At 38.5% G+C, this 13,342-nt stretch overlaps 1 protein-coding gene across 3 annotated transcripts in view; it reads right to left on the reverse strand.

Moving 5' to 3' along the window:
- GHR (growth hormone receptor) overlaps nt 1-13,342 on the reverse strand; it is a 148,476-nt gene that overhangs the window by 25,039 nt on the left and 110,095 nt on the right. The window lies entirely within an intron of this gene.

Raw genomic sequence — 13,342 nt, forward strand, 5'->3', positions numbered from 1 at the left:
CTCCTTTTCCCATAATTTTTCCTACTAGGACAAAAATCTGTTAAAGGAAGGAAGGAAGGAACAGATGGAGGATATCTTTTTGAGCCCTGAGTCTGAAAGCTCTCTGTATAATAATTCATGACTGCAAAATGTGTCCGTATTGTTTGAGTTTCTCCTTTTCCTCCAATTGTAAGGAAATTAATTTTCTTTACAAATTAATATCTAATTTCAAGGACTAAAGAAAGATTCTAGGCCTTAGGGACTTATTTTGGTACTCCCTAATACCTTCTCTGTTGACTCAATGCCATTAACAGCAAGTTGCTTAGGGCTAAATGTTACCAGTGTGAGAAAAGAGAAAACAGTGTAAAATTAGATGAAATCTACTAGAGTTTCTGTAAAAGTAAGTGAAAACAGAAGAACAGAATATTGTATGAAATACAGGAGTGCTGATACCAAACTCATTGTATATATAATACACTATTACTATTATCACATTTTGAATGCTGCTATTAATCCCCAGGGAGATACAAAATCAATACTGTCATTATAATCATCAACTGGAAGGTAACTACAGGGCATCTGTTTTTAGTCTTCACCCCCACAATCCACATATGTTTGTTATATTACACATAACTGGAATATACAGGTATCTGCTTTTTTTTTTAAGAAGTCAATTTGGATGTAGGAAAACAACGTGACATTTAATACAAGCCTAACATGGCTTGAATAGTTATAATCCACTGTTGGAAAAAAAGAGAAACCAGGGCCCAGACACCACCATAGCTTTTATATTATGAATGGAAGGCTGACTTCCAATCCGTATTACCAATCTTAAAATCCGAGCTTGAGCATCAACAAACATGTATTTCATGATGTAAAGCTAAATGTGTATAATATCAATACTTTTTAAAGTTCTTTACAGTAAAACATGTTAAAAAATTTAAAATAAAAGAAGCACCTGAGTATTTTAAATGAAAATGAATGAATGATCAATTATCTAATTTAGTTCAGTGCCTGAGAAACCTTTGTTGGCCAAGCATTCCACAAGACAGGAATAATCACAGAGAAAATACTTAGATCAGTAGTTCTCAGCCTTGTGTACTCAGTGGAAAGAAACTCACACTAGCTGGCTATTGGCACTGTTGGTAGAAATATTATAGTCCAACAAGACCTGGGAGTTCAAAACTGAGAGCCACTGCATGAATCTTAGTAGCTACCCATCTATTTATGAGGATGGGCCTCGATTAATGACCACAGCATGTACGGAAGAATTGACGACAAAAAGGTCATTAACATATCCATTTTTGAAGCCATTAAAAGTAAACACCAGCATCTTAAACTGGGTTCAGAAATAAAGGGTAGTGAGTGCAACTTAATTAAGATACAGTAGGTGCAATATGATTAAAATGCATAGCATTGACCAGCAACTTTGTACCAGTTGCAACTTCTGGACATTCTTCTATGGGGAATGCATCCCAACAGTGTCATTTGGAGGAAACTAGGCCATGAAGGAGAACTTGCTAGGAAAGATAGCTGGTACGCTAGCCAAAGCAGGAAGAAGAATATCTCATAACCAGTTCTCCCCATCCTAATATTCTTCAGGAGGGGTGGTCTGCAACTTCTTAATTTCCAGCTGCTATGACCAACAGCTATGCTTCTTGGGAACTGTGGAATTCATTATCCACACACTTGGCACTAAATTAGAGCAGGCTGATCTAATGTAATTCTTATTTCTACTATGACTGAATTAAGCTTATCTGGGTTAATTTTGCTCCTTAGCAATAAAGATCAGAGAAATCAGTGGTTATTTACAAGATGAGCTCCTTAGTCTATTCTCAAGCATACAAACAGCTGTCTGTTATAGATTTCCATATGGGAAAATGATTTTAAACAGTATTTATCACTTAATGGCTATTGCATTTATTGGCATAATACTCAATTTAATACATTTCCAGGTTTATGAGCTGTTGTTTTAGTAGCATCCCTTAAGATGAGAAGGATGAAAAAATGTAGATTAAAAAAAATCCTACAAAATATACCCATAAAATAGGCATATAGCTTTGTAAGGACCAAACTGATACCTGCCTTTTCCAGAGTGAGGCAATAGAAAATATCCTCAGAAATTGGCAGTTTATACAGCTGTTACACTTCCAAGGACAGAAACTGAACAACGTGGCTTTTAATTTATGGCGATCATGGTTTTTTGCTAGCATCTGAATTCTGGACAAGCAGCAAAGCAGCTAATGCCAAGTCAGTAGTGCTGAAACACTGTGCAATTAGCAGGCATAATTCAGAAGGCAAACATGCCACTTTCCCCTTGAGGTTATCTTGGGATCATCACAATGTTCTTTTCTGGTCCTATGCAGTTAGGGCCCAGCAGTCTAATCCCATAAAGCCATGACACTGAAACCCATGTATAAGGCAAGCCTGCACAGGACATGCAACTCATCAAGCTTTTATGTAGTTTAGGACTTAAAGACCACAGTACTTGATGATATGGCTAGCAGGTGATGGTTAAAGAGGGTCTCAGACCCCATGATTACTATACAACAAATGAATCTTAAACTTCTGAAGGAGAAGAATGAGTGAAATAAAGCCTGCCTTTATAGATGTGCTGGTTGAAATGGAAATCAAAAATGGAATAAATAGTAAGTCATGTTCACAAGGTTTTTGTCAATATTTGAACATAACCTTGATGAGAAAACTTAGTAGTTTGCTGATGTTTTTGCCAAATGATCATTTCCCAGAAGGTCAGATTTTGAAGGCCAGTTGGTTATATGAATGTAATACTATCAACCAAAGAGAAAATGAATCTTGTAGGAACATAAAAATAGTCTTGCTGGAACAGGGTAAGGCCCATCTTAGTCTAGAACTTTGTTTCTCACAGTGGCCAGTCAGGTATCTCTGAGAGGTTCAGAGCAGGAGATGGAAACATCTCTCGCTCCCATTCTTGTTTCCCTGCAGCTGTAATTTGGAGACATGTTGCCCATAACTTGGAGGTAACATTAAGTCACAGCCCTCAACAGACCTGTCCTCTGTGAATTTTTCAACCCCCTTTCAAAGCCATTCTGAGTTAGGGTTAGGAACATAGTTAAGGTTAGTGTTAGAAGAGAGAGTAGAGAGAAAGAGAGAAACTTTTCCCTGTCCACTTTTTCCATGTCATGTATGATTTTATAATCTCAACTGTATTTCCCTTGCCTTTCCAACCCAGAAAGACTCAAATATTTAAGTCTTCAGGAACTCTTCATAATCAATGTTGGTTTTCACCACTCTGCATAGCTTAGTATCTTCTGCACACTAGGCAGTTCACAGTTTACCCCTGAATCAAGTTCATTTATGAGCAAATTAAAATGTAGCATCCTCAGCACAGATTCTTGATGGTCTTTACTTCTTACTTCCCTGCATTGATAAAACTGCCAATTTATTGCTACTTTTGACTTCGGGAAAAAAAGCACAAAATGTTACCTAGGTGTAACATAGGTACTCTGTTTATGGAGTAAAAACACTCTATAAACTGGCAAAGCAAGATTTGCTTATGTAGAATTCATGCTGATTTTCTTTCAGCAAGACTTGTTCCTCTATATGCTCAGTTATTTTTTTTCTAATGATGATTTGCCCAGAACAGATATTAAGCTGACTGGCCCATAATTCTCCAATTTCCCCTGGGTTTTCCTTTATTTTCCTAGTATGGAGCACAGTTTGATGAACAAATTAATTTATTTTTGCTAGGTCAGCCATTTCATATCTAAATTCTGCAAGAATTCACATGCCGTTCACAACCCAACAAACACCACTAGATCAAAATAACCAAGCCAGAGATGCATGAAACAAAAATTAAAGCAATTATTTAGACCATTAGAAAAATAAATGTTTCCATCTGAGCTAAACATGAATATAGCAGGTCTTACAGAGAGATCTGGTGGCAAACAGAAAAGAAAGAGGGGAAAAAAATAAAAATTAGAAGATGTAAAAGTATACTTGCTAAAGTGAGAAATGTTTCCCTTGCTCTCCAACATTTTACAACACAGGCATCCACCAAGGGACAGGGGTCAGTGATGAAATGTGCATCATGACACCAGGACCCAAACTCTGAGACTTATGAAGTTGTGTCCCAGTGTCAGACTCAAGTATGTAAGGGCAGGATTTGTATCATGATGTCACTGCACGTGTGTCATTCTGCAGTCATTGTGGCTAGCTGTAGACACCTATAGTTCAGAGATGAAACCTCCCTATACTCTTTTTGATATAATCTCTTCCCAACATGCCGTACACACAGAATTCACTTCCTCTGTCTGCTTTGCAACAATTCAGAAGCACCAAGAGTTTTTATCACTTGGATCAGCAATACATTAGCAAAACACAAAAATATATCGGATCAAAATTCACCCACGCCCACATGCTGAATTGTACATTTACCAGTGCATAATGCTAAAAGATACCAATTTTGTCATTTTGTGAGAATCTGTCTGTCCTGAGCTTTGAGCTTTCATAAATGGAAAGAAACTTATCTTCCTGTTGTTAAGTATTATCTATTTTTGAAATGTCTTTATATTCCAAAATTGAGTTGGAGCAATATATTTCTATATGATCTAGATTTAATGATAAATTTAAGCTTGAATCCATTATTGATACCAAATTGTTCCTGTATGGATCTCTTCTTTTTATATTAGTTTTTACTATTTTAATCACTACAGGGTATATAGGTTTTTATATTGATCACTAGTATATTTTGTTATAGTAGTACTTGTTTGTTATATCCCACCAATTGAAAATGAAGTGGTTAATGTTAAAATGAGCTACCTTTCATGTTTTATCTTTCTGGATTAAATTTATTTCATTAATAATCTGATATAAAAAACAACTGCATCACTTTACAATCAATAGCAAATGGTAGCTAGCCTGCTTACCACATGTTTCCATCTGAGCTACTATTTTAAAAGTGAGTTCAACAGGTCTTATAGAGAAATCTGGTGACAAGCAGGAAAGAAGGAGTACAAGTAGAAACATGTGGTAATATCTGGTAACTGATGCCAAGGACAATTTATGTTATGGCGTCAGTTGTAAAAATGCTACAACCAGGAGGTGGCACTGCACAAGTACAATATAGATTTGAAAAAGGGACAATCAACTTACTTTTATCTTTGATTTAAGGATGGTGTCTAGACAAGTCACACACAACAACAGGTTGTACATAGTTGTGCAGACTTACATAACTACAGTTCTCAATGGGCATGTGGGCTGGAGATCATGGGAACGGTATCTCAAATACATCCAAAAGTTGGGACCAAAAGCTTTAAACGACAGTGATTGGCAGAATAATAAAAGTGGCATTGATATTTAAGGATAGGTAGCACTTTCCTTCTTTCTACATTATGTTTTATTTTTCTTTCTTATTGTTAGTTTGCTCTGAAACAGAAAGGTAGAAAATAAATACATTGCTGGGGGATCCAGTGATGATGCCCCAGTACACTAGCTAAAGTAGAGTCACTGAGTGACCTAGAATAATATATTGATATAGGCTACAAAATGCTCTTCCATGACCAAACAGCTCAACAGTACCATGACTGTCCATTAGCAGATGGGTGGATGGATGGATGGATTCAAATCTTTTATTTCTGTATCAGTTTAAATTTGAATCAATTCTGCCATGCAACATGGATCTAGATCCTATGACAAGGGACCAGAACCTCAAAAGTATTGGGTGGGGGAGGCAGAATTCATTTTTACAACCAGCTTTTACCTCTCACCATCCATCAAAAGACTTAGAGGGAGTGCAGTAATGAACTATATTAGAAGTATACATTGTCCATAAATCTGGAGGAAACATATAAACAACATGGAGCTTTCACTGTTGCTTACATAAGTAGCAGGCCTGGGCATAATTTTTATTAAATGAGGCAATAAAAGCGAGATAGAAATGCAATCAGTCCTTAATTGGAATTACACATAGAGTTCTTCCATTGAGACATTTTCTTCTAAAATAAGGTCACTAGCAGTACATTTATTTATAGCTAAGAATTAGAAGCCGTGGCAGTTGTAGCAGGCAGAGATTTCCTTTTGAATAAAACTACCAAGGCACATTAGGATTAAAAACCTTGTGTGGTGAATGAATGCTATTAAGGCCAGAATATTCAGTCTTTATTGAAGCAAGGTCACACTTGGCTTTTAAGTCTCCTAGAGAAAGCTTTTCCTAATAAATGGTTAGGGTCAGGACAATGAAGTGAGCAGAGCAAAACCTGAATTTGATGTGGTTTAATTACAGTTTAATGAAATACACTTAATATGTATCTCATATATTTAATAATTCTCCCCAGCTGCATTAAAAATTATGATTTTGTAGCAGCACTGGGGTTTTTAACAAGTAGCACCCCTGAATTGAACTTGGCTGATCTTAACTCCACCTAAGCAGGATTTTGAGACCTGATTAGCCCTTGGGTGGGTGGGGGGGACCATAAGAAACCCAGGCTATGGGTTAGACTGGGAGGTTGAAAAAAATTCTGGAAGGTGGCAATGGAAATTAATTCTGTGTTGTGTCAAAAAACAGATGTGTTCATGTAATGACCAGGGGTTGAGCTCAACTTAAGGGAGTCACCTTTTGGAAACTGCTGTTGGGGAAGGGCCTATGGGGAAAATAATCAAGATTTTGGGGAGCTACCTGCATCTCTGTGGGCTTAAACACTCATAACACAGATTCATCAGGGCCTTCTAATGTCTAATGACATTAGACAGCCTTGATAAATCTGTTATGAGGGTGCTCAGCTTGACAATAGACCGTCCCTGAAATTCTGCCTTCACTCTCACCCACCCCTCCAAGAAAGTAGCAGCCTGACAATACATCCATAAGTACTCCTGGGCTCTAGAAACAGAACGGGAAAAGACTTTGCTGTGGGCATCAATGAGTGAGCCCAGAACAGTAGGAGACAAAGCAACAGTGTTAACTACTGTTAGTTAAATATTCATTAGACACTTCATCATTCTCTTTGAAGAGTAATTACTGCTACAAATCTCATGTCTCCTTTTCTCTGACAAAATGGGAAGATGAAATAGTTATTCATTCTTAAATTATCTTAAGGATGAATAAGTATGCAGTTGTGCCACTGTGCAAGCAATTTCCTGGAATTAGCAGCTTGCTTCAGACCAGGATATGGGGCTGAAGATTAACTGTCCTGAACAGTAATGACATTAAGCTGTCCATTAAGGTTCTGTGCTATTATCTGATGTCCTCCCTCATTGCAGAGAGAGAATTACAGGGCTTGTGTTGTGATTCATTAGACGAAATACATATAGTACCTAATATTTAGCAATACAGTTCCAATTACAATGTTGGAAAACTTTCCTTGGAGTCAGATGGCTGCACTAGTCATGGGTATGTTTTATGAGTACTGATTTATTAAATGCCTGAAAATGCTAAACGTTGGAGAGAAGTCAAGATAAGGTTTGCCTACTTACTTGCACTTCAGCAAAGGATCGTTACCTTGTCGTGGTGGTGCTGGAGCTTGAGCACCTCAATGATGCCATGAGCTAAACCGCGAAGGGCCACCCAAGATGGGAAGGTCATGACAGAGAGGTCAGACTAAATGTGATCCCTGGGGAAGGTAATGGCAACCCATCCCAGTATTCTTGCTGTGAAAACTAAATGGATCAGTACAACCAGAGATAGGTTGGTATAGCATCGGAAGATGAGACCCCCCAGGTCGGAAGATGGTCAAAATGCTACTGGGGAGGAACAGAGGATGAGTTCAACTAGCCCCAAACGTGATGACGCAGCTAGCTCAAAGCCGAAAGGATGGCTAGCGGCTGACGGTGCTGGTGGTGAACGACGAATCTGATGTTCTAAGGATCAACACACCATTGGAACCTGGAATGTAAGATCTATGACCCAGGGCAAATTGGATGTGGTTATTGGTGAGATGTCAAGATTAAAGGTAGACATTTTGGGCATCAGTGAACTGAAATGGACTGGGATGGGTCACTTCACATCAGATGACCACCAGATCTACTACTGTGGACAAGAGGACCACAGAAGAAATGGAGTAGCCTTCATAATTCATAGTAAAGTGGCTAAAGCAGTGCTTGGATACAACCCAAAAAACGATAGAATGATCTCAATTAGAATTCAGGGCAAGCCATCTAACATCACAGTGATCCAAATATACGCCCCAACCACAGATGCTGAAGAAGCTGAAGTAGAGCAGTTCTATGACGATCTGCAGCACCTACTGGACAACACGCCTAAAAGAGATGTTATTTTCATCACAGGAGACCGGAATGCTAAGGTGGGCAGCCAAATGACACCTGGTAAGTATGGCCTGGGAGAACAAAATGAAGCAGGACATAGGCTGATAGAATTTTGCGAAGACAACTCACTCTGCATAACAAACACTCTCTTCCAACAACCTAAGAGACGGCTTTATACATGGACTTCACCAGATGGACCTTTTCCAGAACATTAGAAACATTAGAGGTAAATTCCAGGCAAAAATGGGTATGATCAAAAACAAAGATGGCAAGGAACTAACAGAAGAAGAAGAGATCAAGAAAAAGTGGCAAGAATATACGGAAGACCTGTATAGGAAGGATAACAATATCGGGGATAGCTTTGACGGTGTGGTCAGTGAGCTAGAGCCAGACATCCCGAAGAGTGAGGTTGAATGGGCCTTAAGAAGCATTGCTAATAACAAGGCAGCAGGAGATGACGGCATCCCAGCTGAACTGTTCAAAATCTTGCAAGATGATGCTGTCAAGGTAATGCATGCTCTATGCCAGCAAATTTGGAAAACACAAGAATGGCCATCAGACTGGAAAAAATCAACTTATATCCCCATAGCAAAAAAGGGAAACACTAAAGAATGTTCAAACTATTGAACAGTGGCACTCATTTCACATGCCAGTAAGGTAATGCTCAAGATCCTGCAAGGTAGACTTCAGCAATTCATGGAGCGAGAATTGCCAGATGTACAAGCTGGGTTTAGAAAAGGCAGAGGAACTAGAGACCAAATTGCCAATATCCGCTGGATAATGGAAAAAGCCAGGGAGTTTCAGAAAAAACATCTATTTCTGTTTTATTGACTATTCTAAAGCCTTTGACTGTGTGGACCATAACAAATTGTGGCAAGTTCTTAGTGGTATGGGGATACCAAGTCATCTTGTATGCCTCCTGAAGAATCTGTATAACGACCAAGTAGCAACAGTAAGAACAGACCATGGAACAACGGACTGGTTTAAGATTGGGAAAGGAGTACGGCAGGGCTGTATACTCTCACCCTACCTATTCCACTTGTACGCAGAACACATCATGTGACATGCTGGGCTTGAGGAATCCAAGGCTGGAGTTAAAATCGCTGGAAGAAACATTAACAATCTCAGATATGCAGATGATACCACTTTGATGGCTGAAAGCGAAGAGGAACTGAGGAGCCTTATGATGAAGGTGAAAGAAGAAAGTGCAAAAGCTGGCTTGCAGCTAAACCTCAAAAAAACCAAGATTATGGCAACCAGCTTGATTGATAACTGGCAGATAGAGGGAGAAAATGTAGAAGCAGTGAAAGACTTTGTATTTCTAGGTGCGAAGATTACTGCAGATGCTGACTGCAGTCAGGAAATCAGAAGACGCTTAATCCTTGGGAGAAGAGCAATGACAAATCTCGATAAAATAGTTAAGAGCAGAGACATCACACTGACAACAAAGGCCCGCATAGTTAAAGCAATGGTGTTCCCCGTAGTAACATATGGCTGCGAGAGCTGGACCATAAGGAAGGCTGAGAGAAGGAAGATCGATGCTTTTGAACTGTGGTGTTGGAGGAAAATTCTGAGAGTGCCTTGGACTGCAAGATCAAACCAGTCCATCCTCCAGGAAATAAAGCCAGACTGCTCACTTGAGGGAATGATATTAAAGGCAAAACTGAAATACTTTGGCCACATAATGAGAAGACAGGACACCCTGGAGAAGATGCTGATGCTAGGGAGAGTGGAGGGCAAAAGGAAGAGGGGCCGACCAAGGGCAAGGTGGATGGATGATATTCTAGAGGTGACGGACTCGTCCCTGGGGGAGCTGGGGTTGTTGACAACCAACAGGAAGCTCTGGCGTGGCTGGTCCATGAAGTCACGAAGAGTCGGAAGCAACTAAACGAATAAACAACAACACTTACTTGCAACCTAAAATATAATCTGGAACGCTATGTTCCTTCTACATCCATGAAGCTCCATTAGTATGCAGACATGAGAGTCTGTGAATCTGTACCTAACACATTTTTGAAAGGATGCTTGGTCTAAAAGGCAACATGCAAGTATTAAAAAATCAACAAATGCATAAAGTATATGGTCTGAAGGATAGAAGAAAAGTGGTATCAGATGCTAGACCAGCACAATTTGATGGAGGAAGACTTTTACTGGGATCGCAGCTAGGTAGAGTAGGAGTAAGTATTAGGTCTTTGCACAGAGTCGTAACGTTTTTTTAAAAATCTTGACTATATGTTAAGAATGCTGATTGGGAATTCTGTAGTCTCAACTCCTATGGAGAATTTAAGTTTGGGTAAGGATGTGGTAATTTTTGACTGTTTAATATGAATCTCTTATTTGGGCTTAGCATATAGTGACAATATCCTTAACCACACTAACTAGCCAACTACATGTTAGGCTAGTGTATAATGTTATGAATGTATGATTGTGTTACATATATCCTCAGAAATGGACTAAATGAATCATGATTAAGTGCCCATGATTTACCATGAGTAAATGTGTGCTGTGAGGCATGGTTTATGTGAATTCACCTATGGAACTCAGCCAATAAAACAGTCAGAAGTGGGCTCATCCTAGTTTAAGTATATAATCTGGGATGGAAGGAAGGTAAAAAGCTAAGCAAACCATGCTGGAATGAATATACAAGTGCACTAACTGGCACTAAATAGATACAGAAATTGCCGTAGGTGGGACAGTATGGCTTCTTTGGGAGAAGAATATGAAGAATTGAAGAAGGATACAAAAAAGATTGCAGAATCTTCTGTAGGTACTATGCATTTATCAAACAATTGGCCCATCTTTGATGAAACTGACCATCATCATGTTACATGGTAACTTCACACTATTGGGTTAACTCAGTTTTCCATCTCTCGAGGGCCATTCTGACTGAGAATTCCAGAAGCTGCAGGCCCCAAACTATCTGGAGTATTCAGGTGATTGGAAGATTCTGGCCCATACCTTAGTCAACGTCAGAGGCCTTCCTTCTAAAATAACAAATATGTTGTTAACAAAAATCCAAGCTTTATTCAACTGAACTGAATTTTCAGTAGCATGCCTGTTGAAATATAAGTCCAAGAAATGGGTTCTTTATTTGACCTTATTTGGTTGGGACAATTGTTGACAAATTATGGGACAAAGCACTTTGCCAAGCTTAAATGTCCAAGACGGCTTGCTAAAAGTGTGAAGTCCATGTGGCTTGGGGTTGGACAGTAGGCCGCTTATGCAGTAATCCCCAAGTTACAGAACTTGCTTCTCCCCAGTGGTTTGTGCAGTGCCTCCATCCTAGCATTCTGTAAAGCTACTAAAACAATTTTATTTCACTCTGCCTTTTGGGTGTTCATTTAGGTTAGGGTGAGTTAACCACCTTACATCTTTCTTCCTTGCTGTACACTGCCCAAAGTCTTCGGATTGCAGTGGGTTACAAAAATAGTAAATATAATATAATATAATGAATTAATTACAAGTAGTGGGTATTTAATTACTAGTATTTAATTGCTAGTATTTAGTATTATTATTTGGTAGGCACTTATACCTAGGTACAATACAAGCAACACAATAAAAATATAACACAGTATAGACCCGTGTCAAAAATATAGCACATTTAAAACTTTTTCCATTTCCACCATAAGCATTGTTTAAATCAGTATCAAATACTGCCACTGCAATAAATCCCATGATGTATACTGAACCCTTTTGGGTGAGGGTGCAGAGATTTGTGGGATTCATCATACATCATCTAACACAATATTTCTTTTCTTCTATCATTGTTCCCAAAAGAAGAACTCTACAGCCAGAAAATTCCACCAGGGACATTCCAAATACATTGAACCTTGCCATCTACTACATAACATCAGTCGTCATGATCCTTGCCCACTACCCACTTTTGCAAACATAGGCTATTCGTTTCTAATTTGTTTCTAGGGTTTTTGCAATGAAAGGTTGCAGCTTTGTCAACAAAAAGAATCTGCCTTCTGCCCTTGTTTCTGTTAGGCTAAAAAAAGCATCAATTTAAATCAAATGTTTATTCAAGCAACTGACTTTCTGATAATGATTATCTAGAAATATGAACTGCAGGCAGAAACCAACTAGGCCACTAATAAAAACAAAGAGAAGGTGAGACTTGAATTCTGAAGTGCAAGTAATAGAAAACTGGGAAAGAAATGGATACTGATGTTGGAGAGGTCAAAACAGAAACTGAGCAGAAAAAATATAAGCAGCTACAAACAGGAAAAAAAAGAAGTCTTACCTTGGATATCATCCTAGCATTGAAGAGGAAGTTATGATGAATTAGATGTAATGCATTTAGGATAGTTAAGTTCAGTGATTAACTCATTTTGGGGTCAACTCCAGGAAACTTTGAACTGATCATCAGAGTGTTGGCATCACATGCTATGGTACATGTACTTTTAGGATTATAATTTAGGAAATACCTAAAAGAAATCCTGATTTGTACCTCATGTTACTGCTTTATGAACTTATTCCATGAAAAAAAAGCTATGGGGTGGGGGTGGGGGTGGGGGAACAAATCACAGTTTGAAACCAATGAACAACTTTCTCATTTTTTAATTCCCCAGTTCAGACTGAGGGAAATCTTGGAAAAGAAACCGTTGATAACAGGAGGGTTCAGACCGACACATATTAATCTTTTATTTTTTTATTAATCAAATTTATCACCGCCCATCTCCCAAAAGGAGATATAGGAAGATATAGTCCTTTGAATACCAAGATCTTATAGTGCCTTAAAAATACAAATTAGTTCTTTGAATCCAACATGGAAACAGATTTGACAGTGTAACAATGGTAGGGCTCCAACTTTAACCTAATGGGAAAATTGATTTTCTATGCAGGAGTTCCTAGCTCAATACTTGACACTTCCAATTAAAAGAACTACAAGTACCAGTTATGTTATAGATCTTTATCCAACACTTGGGAGTAGGCCAGTGCTTCTTAACTTAGGTCACTTTAAGATGTGTGGACTTCAACTCCCAGAATTTTGGGAGTTGAAGTCCACACATCTTAAAGTGGCCAAAGTTAAGAAGCACTGGAGTAGACAGTACAGCAACATGAATCAATGGCCTATCTAATTGTAGAACCATTTCCTTTGTACCATGCTGTGTAGAGTGTA

The sequence above is a fragment of the Candoia aspera genome, chromosome 2 (assembly GCF_035149785.1).
Source record: "Candoia aspera isolate rCanAsp1 chromosome 2, rCanAsp1.hap2, whole genome shotgun sequence".
NCBI classification, from domain to species: domain Eukaryota; kingdom Metazoa; phylum Chordata; class Lepidosauria; order Squamata; family Boidae; genus Candoia; species Candoia aspera.